This window comes from Carassius gibelio, chromosome B18 (genome assembly GCF_023724105.1).
Source record: "Carassius gibelio isolate Cgi1373 ecotype wild population from Czech Republic chromosome B18, carGib1.2-hapl.c, whole genome shotgun sequence".
Lineage (NCBI taxonomy): Eukaryota > Metazoa > Chordata > Actinopteri > Cypriniformes > Cyprinidae > Carassius > Carassius gibelio.
In genome coordinates, this window is record NC_068413.1 from 20,369,428 (window position 1) to 20,379,257 (window position 9,830).

Sequence of the window (9,830 nt, forward strand, 5' to 3'; positions counted from 1 at the left end):
CTCTGTCATACAAGTGGATAGACTCCGATTTCTGAGGTCTAACTCCTTTGAAAAGTTTTGGGGATCGTTACTTGGATATTTAAACAGATTAGCTGCTTAACCGACCACTAATGTTTCCTATGAGTGTTGAGTTGTACATTACCTTTGGGTATTCCAGACGATTGACTGTTTACTGAACCTGTAAGTATTATAATTTATGTCAAGGATGTTATGTGTTTTTTTTTTTTATGGGTGCATGTGCAGTCTGATACAATGTTGTTTGTTCTGTGCTTTACTTTGAAAAATCCTTAAAACACACATGTACATACATGTACACACACACACACACACACACGTGTGTATATATATATATATAGTACAGACCAAAAGTTTGGACACATCTTCTCATTCAAAGAGTTTTCTTTATTTTCATGACTATGAAAATTGTAGAGTCACACTGAAGGCATCAAGGGCTATTTGAGCAAGAAGGAGAGTGATGGGGTGCTGCGCCAGATGACCTGGCCTCCACAGTCACCGGACCTGAACCCAATCCAGATGGTTTAGGGGTGAGCTGGACCGCAGACAGAAGGCAAAAGGGCCAACAAGTGCTAAGCATCTCTCGGGGAACTCCTTCAAGACTGTTGGAAGACCATTTCAGGTGACTACCTCTTGAAGCTCATCAAGAGAAAGCCAAGAGTGTGCAAAGCAGTAATCAAAGCAAAAGGTGGCTACTTTGAAGAACCTAGAATATGACTAGTTTCTTACAACCTGTGTGTGACTGTCTTGTGTCTTGGAGTTTTGTATTTAGAGTGTGCACAGATACACACTTCAAAAATCTGAAATGACCATATGTGGATTTTGGCATACTCTTTTCAACATGCTTTGCTTTGGGACACACTTATTCTCATCTCACATACTATTTAGGATGGATAGTATGTATGGACATTGGGACGCAGGGGTAGAATTTGATCAAATGTCTTTACCAACTAATTTTTGCTTCTGTCCTGTGTATGACATATTTATTCTACACTGCCCGGACATAAGAAGTGAGCAGCCGCGCTCACATGCGGCTTAGAGGGAACATTTCAGTCATCACTGCATGAATTAAATACACAATTATTCTTATTAAAGCTACAAAAGGTTATTCATTCAAGAATAGTGTGCTGTTTGATTCACATTAATGGCACAGACAGCAGCAGGTATATTATGCTGCTGTCACTTTAGGATCTAATGAACAGGTGTAATATTATTTTATCAGACATTTATCTAATTTTCTATCAACTGGACACGTTAACTCATGACATTTTGTGTGTATTTGACAATTTAGATGCAGAGACACAGACAAGACTTAAAGGGGAAAACATAAAAGATACCATAGCCATGGATTAAGAATTTGTTCCCATGACTAATTCATTCATTCCCTCGCAGGCTCGCAAGACAAAGTGACTGACTGTGTTAAGTTTATCAAGAAAAAAAAGTTTAATAGCAAGCAAATCATGGAGAATAAACAAAGCACTACCTATCGACCGAAATGTTCATTTGCAGTGTTTTACACACCCATATCTGGAAACATTTGCTAAACATGTTTTATAATCACATTTGCTATAAATTTGCACCAAAATTTGTGTTTGCTGTGCCTCTGCAATGCTATAACCTGTAATGCTGTTTATATGGCCAGCAAAATACATTTGCATTTGCATTGAAACCTTTCCTTGTGAAAAAGATGTATATATAATATAATTTATATAATTTAAAAAAGAGTACATACTCTGGAAAAATGTACTTTAATATGTTGATCATGTAATATATTTATAAGTAATATATACATATATATATATAACTTTGAAGTATCTAAGAATATATGTAAGTGTGAACTGAATGTGAGGTTTTTAGACACTTAATTACATGTTATTAACAAATGAAAAATGTGTGATAGTTTAAATTTCTATTATGCAGTTGAACTATTTTGACTCATTTAAGTTGGGCTTAAATTAATTTTTATATGTAATTTCATAATTGCATCTATTGATTTCGAAATATGGTTAAATTGTACTGCTGAATGTACTGACACAAATTTATGATAAACATAAATGATACTTTAATGTAATTTGTACTGAAACTTGTATGTCATGTATTTAAATATATTTGTAAATACACATTTACAATGATGCAGTTGAACACAGGACATTTAAACTATGTACTTGTATTATGTAAATGTATTATCACTTTAATAAAAATGAAAATGAATTACATGTGCTTGAGTATGTTAGTAAACACATAAAATAAATTTAGTTTAAATGCAACAGATTTGGTATTATTTGATTTATTTTTATCCTTATTACATGTTCTTACTATTATAATAACAATTAATTAGACATATTAACATGCAAGTGACACTAAACAAGCCAAACCCTGAACCTAACCAATGACCATGTAGTAAATACAAGTAGTTGATTAATATTACTCAGTACCTAAAGGTACAATTACAATGTGACAAGGACACCAAAACAAAAAAAACGTTTTTAAAAATGATTTAAAAAAAAAAGAAAAACTTTTATTTTGACATTATTATAAAGTGCACTTTTTAAAAGTGTTCTTAAATGTGTTAAGAAACATACTCGTGAAATTGAACACTCTTTAAGCACACCTAAGTCTTGTTCAGACTGTCAGTCCAAATCCGTTTTTTGTACATATATGCGATTGGAATCCAATCATATTTCACAAGTGTGAATGGCAAAAAACCACATGAAAACTTATTCAAATTGCATTTCAGTCAGTCTGTCTGCCCAGATCGGATTTTACATAACTTATTTGCCTGTGTCAGTTCCTTATGCCACGTAAAATGCAAACATGTCAGACATTGTTTGTAGAAAACACTGAATGTATTTGTAGAAAAAAGGTTGTGTTGTTGGGAAGTGCAAGACAGCACAGAAGACATTATATAATCCAGCACGATGTTGTAAGACAACATCTCTATTGCAAACTGTTTTGCTGTTAGTGTAGGCATACCAATACAACGTCGTTGAGTAAAACGAAAGCGCACCACGGGACACACAAATCCCATCTGAACAGTTGCGATACACAGTAAAATATTTCAATCAGATTCCAGTCAGATACACAAATAATCGGATTTGGGCTGTAAGTATGAAGGCTTTAGGTGGCCTTTACCTCATTAATATCATAACATATAGTCTGGATGTACTACAAGTGCCATTCAATATAATTAAGCACACTTGTAATGCACACTAGGGTTAGTCTTGCTATTGTATATGAATCATTTCTCTCCCTGTGTGATCATAAGGAGGAACTTAGGTTTGGACTTTGATTATGTCTCCAGGACACGAGCGGCTCGTATGTGTATAATGCTTCCCTGAAGTCAGCAGAAAAAGAGAACTTAAAATTCCTGAGGAGAACTGGCTGCAAGAACGGCATCTGCCTCAGAGGACTACACATCGCTCAAGTCCTTCAGGTGAGAAATTTATGGCCGAGCCTGTAACCTTCCAGAGCGAAGCAGCAGCGGAGTCACGGCTGGCTAACAGCAGCCTCAACCTATTGGCCCATTCGTCCGTAAACTCTCTTTGATAAATCATCAAACCTCGACCGGCTGCCAGATCTCGCCCAATGCTCAATGAATTCCCAATGAAAATCTGCCAATGAGGTTTAATTTCTCTAAATGGTAGTCATATATCAGAAATGGGCCTGTGGTTGAATTAATGTCAGTGATTTGTATCTGACTCAGGCAATCTGTGACAGCATTACCCAGCATGGGCAGCCGATGAATTAAGCCATATTCCAGTCAAAGTTGTTTTTCTTGGCCCATTTGCAATAATTGACAAATATGTTCTCAAAGCTCCTCCGTTGGAGACCTGGGAGAAGGGTAGAGATAGAACCTATAACAACATCCTTTTTGTGGTTAGAACAACCGAACAGGAGACTGATTTTAGGGAACCTGCTTTGTTCTTTTTTTTTTTTTTTTTTTTTTTTTTGGGGTTGTAAAATAAAAACTCTGTCAGGATTGTGTGCCTACAGAACTGAATTGAGAATCTATTAAAGTTCATGAATTTGAATTGAATTGGCAATTATCATTTGGATTTGAATTCAATGATTTTTCCTAAAAAATATTATAATGAACACCATGTGGATTGTTTGTAGAAACGTATGATTATGATCATTGTTTGAAATGTCACCTATATAAATGTGTATTTAATTTAATTATTTTTTTGTTTCCTAATAATATCTTGAACTCAAAATGTTGAAATGTATGATATACAGTGGGGAAAATATTTATTTGATCCCCTGCTGATTTTGTAAGTTTGCCCACATACAAAGAAATGAAGTGTCTGTAATTCTTATGGTAGGTTTATTTTAACGAATTAAGACTGAATACCAACGAAACAATCCAGAAAAAAAAAAACAGTATGTGAAGGTTAAAAATTGATTTGCATTTCAGTGAGTGAAATATGTATTTGATCCCCAACGAAAACATGACTTAGTACACAGAGGTAAGATGTAGTTGGTGACCGGGTTTGTATACATCCCAGGAAGGTTTTTGATCCCCTTCTTTGTTGCCTTGGTGGTATGTTTCGGGTCATTGTCATTCTGGAAGACCCATCCATGACCCATCTTCAGTGTTCTGGCTCAGGTCAGGAGGTTCTCATCTAAGACTGTACAGTCCATTTGTCCCTCGATACAGTGAAGTAATCCTGTATCCTTAGCAGAAAAACAGCCCCAAAGCATAATGTTTTCACCTCTGGGCTTGACTCAAGGGATGGTGCTCTTGGGGTAATTTCTCTCCCTCTAAACATGGTGAATCAACTTAATGCCAAAGAGCTCAATTTTGGTCTCATCTGACCACAGCACTTTCTCCCAAGCCTTCTCTGAATCATTTTGATGTTCTTTAGCAAATTTTTTACGTTCCTGTACATGTGCATGGTGACCTTACAGGCTCTGCAGGATTTCAGTCTATTGATGCGTGGTGTATTACCAATGGTTTGCTTGGTGACTGTGGTCCCAACTGCCTTAAGATCATTAACAAACTCCTCCCGCGTAGTTCGAGGATGATCCCTAACCTTTTCCTGATCATCCTTACCCCATGAGGCAAGTTCTTGCACAGAGCTCCAGACAGAAGCCAATTGTTTTGTATTTCTTTCATTTCTGAAGTTGTCTCCTTGTCACCAAGCTTCTCGCTGATGGTCTTGTAGCCCATTCTAGCCTTGTGCAGATCTACAATCTTGTCTCTGACATCCTTTGACAGCTCTTTGGTCTTGCAAGGTGGTGGGAGATGTTTGAATGGAAGATACAGATTATGAGTCTTATACACCTAATGAGGTGACAAGGGATACTCCACCCCAAAATGAAAATTGTGTCATTGATCACTTACCCCATGTCGTTCCAAAACCCAGAATAGCATTGTTCATCTTCATAACACAATTTAAGATATTTTAAATGAAAACCGGGACCCTTCTCACTGTACCATAGAATGCCAAGTAAATAACAGTGTCAAGGTCCATAAAAGATATGAAAGTCATCATCATAATACACCATCTGCCATCAGACGTGCAATCTGGGTTAAATAAAGCGACGGTATACACCTTTTGTGTGGAAAAAAAACAAACAAAATATCGACTTTATTCAACTTTTCTTTCGTCAACAGTCTCGTCTGTGTCTCTCCCTATCACCGTATGCTGCGTACGCTCTTCTGTATCAACCACGCTACAAGGATCCACTGTTTTCTTTCAACCCGTGTAGATCAGAGAAATGCCTACCCAGACCCGACCCGGACCCGTCTATTATTTGAAAGCTGGACCCGAACACACCAGGAAGACACAGCGACTGGACTCGATTGTCACATATTCCACCTTAAATTGCTATTACAAGTCAATAAACCTGTTGCAAAAAATACAGCTTTCTGTCTTACCTAATTTAAGGAGCCATAGTCTCTCTTCCTTGTACCTGACTGTCTGTGATGCATTACAATCCTCTGACAAGAAAGTTATCCATGTTATTCCTCTCGTTATTCCAAGTCCAAGCTTAATCCACTCATTATTTCAGCTTCAAGAGTCGACTTGATGTCACGGTGAAGGATGATAAATGCAACTGTGCACATGTACATTCTGACTCGAGTTAACTTGCATAATAACTCAGACTGTTTGCCCTTTTGAACTATAAAAATGCCACTGATGTTATTTATTTGCTATCATCTCTGTGCTCTCTGCTCTGCGTTGAGTGTGAATCTGACCAATAAAACTGTGATGAGTGGGGCAGGGCCGAGAGACATTGGAACAGGAGCGAGGAGGAGATGGAGGGATATAAAACCGGAGCGACGACAGTGACGGACGAGAGAGGCCTGTGTTTTAGTTTGTTTTGATTTTGATCTGTGCGCGTCAGTCGTCCGTGAGGGGCTGACGCGCTGTTTTGTGTTTATTTTGTTATTAAAGTTTGATTTGATTCCCGCCTCCTTCTTCCCGATGATTATGAAAGTTTGTTACAAAAACTTTTAAGATTAAACGGTTAATTTATATTATTATAAAAATGGGGAAAATGTAAAGCGCGGTTTGGCGGTCGAATTGTCTCTCACTGGTTGCCATAGAAACATGTTGCTGATTTGAAATATATTAAATATAAGTGTGTCAAGTCTGCAAGGATTATTACCGTGCGGGCACTTGCATTAACTCTGAGTCTGCGCGCTCTGCTTCTAACGGCAGAGAGAGAGAGCGAGAGAGATCACTCTTCTTTTCTTAATTTTACGAGTTGCAAGTTACAAAAAACACAAGCAGTGTCTGATCACGGCCAGGTGTTCTCCGAGTCCGATGACTCCGATCGCACGGGTTTTGCACACAATGTTAAACAGACCCGGAACCTGAGGTAATAGATTCGGACCTGACCCGGACCCGGCTGATCATTTAAAATATAGACCCGAACCCGTGTGGCCGGTACGGGTCCCGGGTCGACGGGTCTCGGGTGCACTGTGAAGACCTCTATACAGAAGAGCATGTGCAGATGATATGGAGAGACGCAGAGGAGACTGTTGACAAAGGAAAAGTTTAATAAATCATTATTTTTGTTTTCTTCACTTACAAAAAGTATTCTTGTCACTTCATAACGTTACGGTTGAACCACTGATGGCAGATGGACTATTCCGACGATGTCTTTCATACTTTTCTGGACCTTGACAGTGTAATTTACTTGGCAGTCAATGGGACAGTCTCAAGCCACCCGGTTTTCATCCAAAATATCTTAAATTGTGTTCTGAAGACAAACAAAGCTTTTATGAGTTTGGAACGAACATGAGGGTTAGTGATTAATTTTTATTTTGGGGTTGGGTATCCCTTTAAAGTGTCAGGACTAATCTCTGTTCCACATGGGCACACAACCAATCTGCGGGAGCCAGAATTCTTTCTCGTTGATTGGGGATCAATACTTATTTCACTCACTGTCAATGTGAAGTCAATTTCTTATCTATAATGTTTTTTTCTGGAATTTTTGGTTGATATTCTGTCTCTATCTGTTAAAATAAACCTACCATCAAAATTACAGAACCTTAATTTCTTGTGTGTAGAAAAAGTGTGCAAACTTATAAAATCAGCAGGGGATCAAATAAATATTTCTCCTACTGTAAGTGGACTTTTTTTCTTCTTTTTCTCACAACATCTCTGTTGATCGGAGAGGCCTTGATCAGTCAGGCGTTGAGGTTGTACAATAGCTTAGCCCCATGCCCAACCTCTGACCGGTGCCCAGAGAGGCTCTTCACCTTCATGGCCTCTGACATGAGGGCCACCTGCCCCAGGAACATCCTGGCTAAGAGAGCTGCTGGGCCAAATGAAATTTTCATTGCACAATTCACAATAAAAGCAATTGCGCTTTATCAGCACTCTGAATATTTTATCATTTGTGAGCTCCAATAAATATTTCATTGTAAATGGTTGTATAATAAGCAGGATAATGAACAGCGAGCTGGTCATTATCTCAAAATAAACCCATTCAGCATGATACACGACCACTATACTCTTGATTGTCCATTATGCTTAAATTTGTGATCCATAGTCAGCTCTTTAAAACTAATTCTTTGCATTGATGTCTCATGTATTCCAGGATTCTTAAAGAGCCTTAAATCCAATATGCTTATTATACTTTTATTATAATGACTTGTAGTTAAATGCTTTATAACATGCTGTTATTTCTGATTCATTTGTCATTTGGAATGCATCATGGGACGACTAGCAACACACCACGATGCCCCTGCCAAGACCAGGAATGTTGGATCATATCACAATAGAAGATTTTGACTGATATCTAAAACTAGTCAACAGCTGGTTTTCTCAGTTAAAAGGATTGTTCACCCCAAAAATTACTGCACAATTTCCCAACCCTCAAGCCATCCTAGGTGTATGACTTTCTTCTTCCAAACAAATCCAATTGAAGTTATGCTGAAAAATGTCCTGGCTCCACCAACCCTTACAGTGACAGTGAATGGTTGAGAATTTAGAAGTCCAAAAAAGTGCATCCATCCATCATTAAAAGTGATCCACATGGCTAAAGGGGGTTAATACTTCTTGTAGTGCTGGGCGATGAAACAGTAATGATAATTAACATCAATAAAACCTCAAATGAAGACTGCTCTTTCTAATGGGGAAGATCTATAAAGTTAGACACCACAATAATTATTTTTTCCAAGACCAAATTTTATCCATCCATCCATTTATCATTCTTTTGTTCTGTCATTCTTTCATTTTATCTGTCAGTCTTCAATCCCTTTTGTTCTATCATATCAGCTGAGCTGTGAACGAGCAACTTCTGCATTTAATTGAACTTTTAATTGAAGCTAAGAAGGGAATTGTATTTACTCAGTGAGTCTTCATGTGCGTTTGAATGAGTGAATTCAGGGGATGTTTTAAGCCATAAATCCCCATTTTTCAGTTTTTTTCTTGTTTGTTTGTTACACTAATCGGCTCCATTTATATTTACCGAATACAGCCAGTCTGCTGTTTCTAAACCTGTTATTCTTTGATTGTGTGACTAAGCAAATCCAAAGCTTTGACATGGATGAGAAGCCAGGGACACAGAGGGCCTACAAAGGGATAATGCGGCTTTCTGATCACCCTATTAATTTAACTGCTATGCAAATAAGACTGGAAGAGGACTTATGCTTACATTGATCTTTTGTTTGTATGTAGATGCCGTAGATCCTCGTTATTGATGCAATAACAGACGGTGACATTTATGTGTGTTTTTGTACCTGTGATCAAAGGGTCCTTTACCGCTCCTGAACAGACTTTAGAATCAAGGCCTTGGGAATCAGGAACATCCTAAAGCATGGCGTGCTATCAAACTAAATCTGATCCAGGAACAGATGTTTTATAAGACAACCCATTTCTCTAGCAGAGCTGAATAAATGGAGAGGTCAGAGGCCAGTCTGGGAGCCCCTGCGCAACAGGATGAAAGATATCCATTGAGTAAGAGCACATCAAAGCCCTGACCCACATTCAGACTCCTTTTTAACCCTATAAAGCCTGACATATTAAATAATAGTGCAAAAATAAAGGCATGTATCAGATTGCGTACAGGTTGTTTGATCATGTTGATAATTTAGAGGCAAATTTGACCGTAAGCTTTAAGGGGTTAACATCAGCCAGGTCAATACTCTGCTGACCCTTTTTTAAATTAGAGTTTAAAGGATCATCACTTACAGTATTGTTCAAAATAATAGCAGTACAATGTGACTAACCAGAATAATCAAGGTTTTTAGTATATTTTTTATTGCTACGTGGCAAACAAGTTACCAGTAGATTCTCAGAAAACAAACATAACCCAGCATTCATGATATGCACGCTCTTAAGGCTGTGCAATTGGGC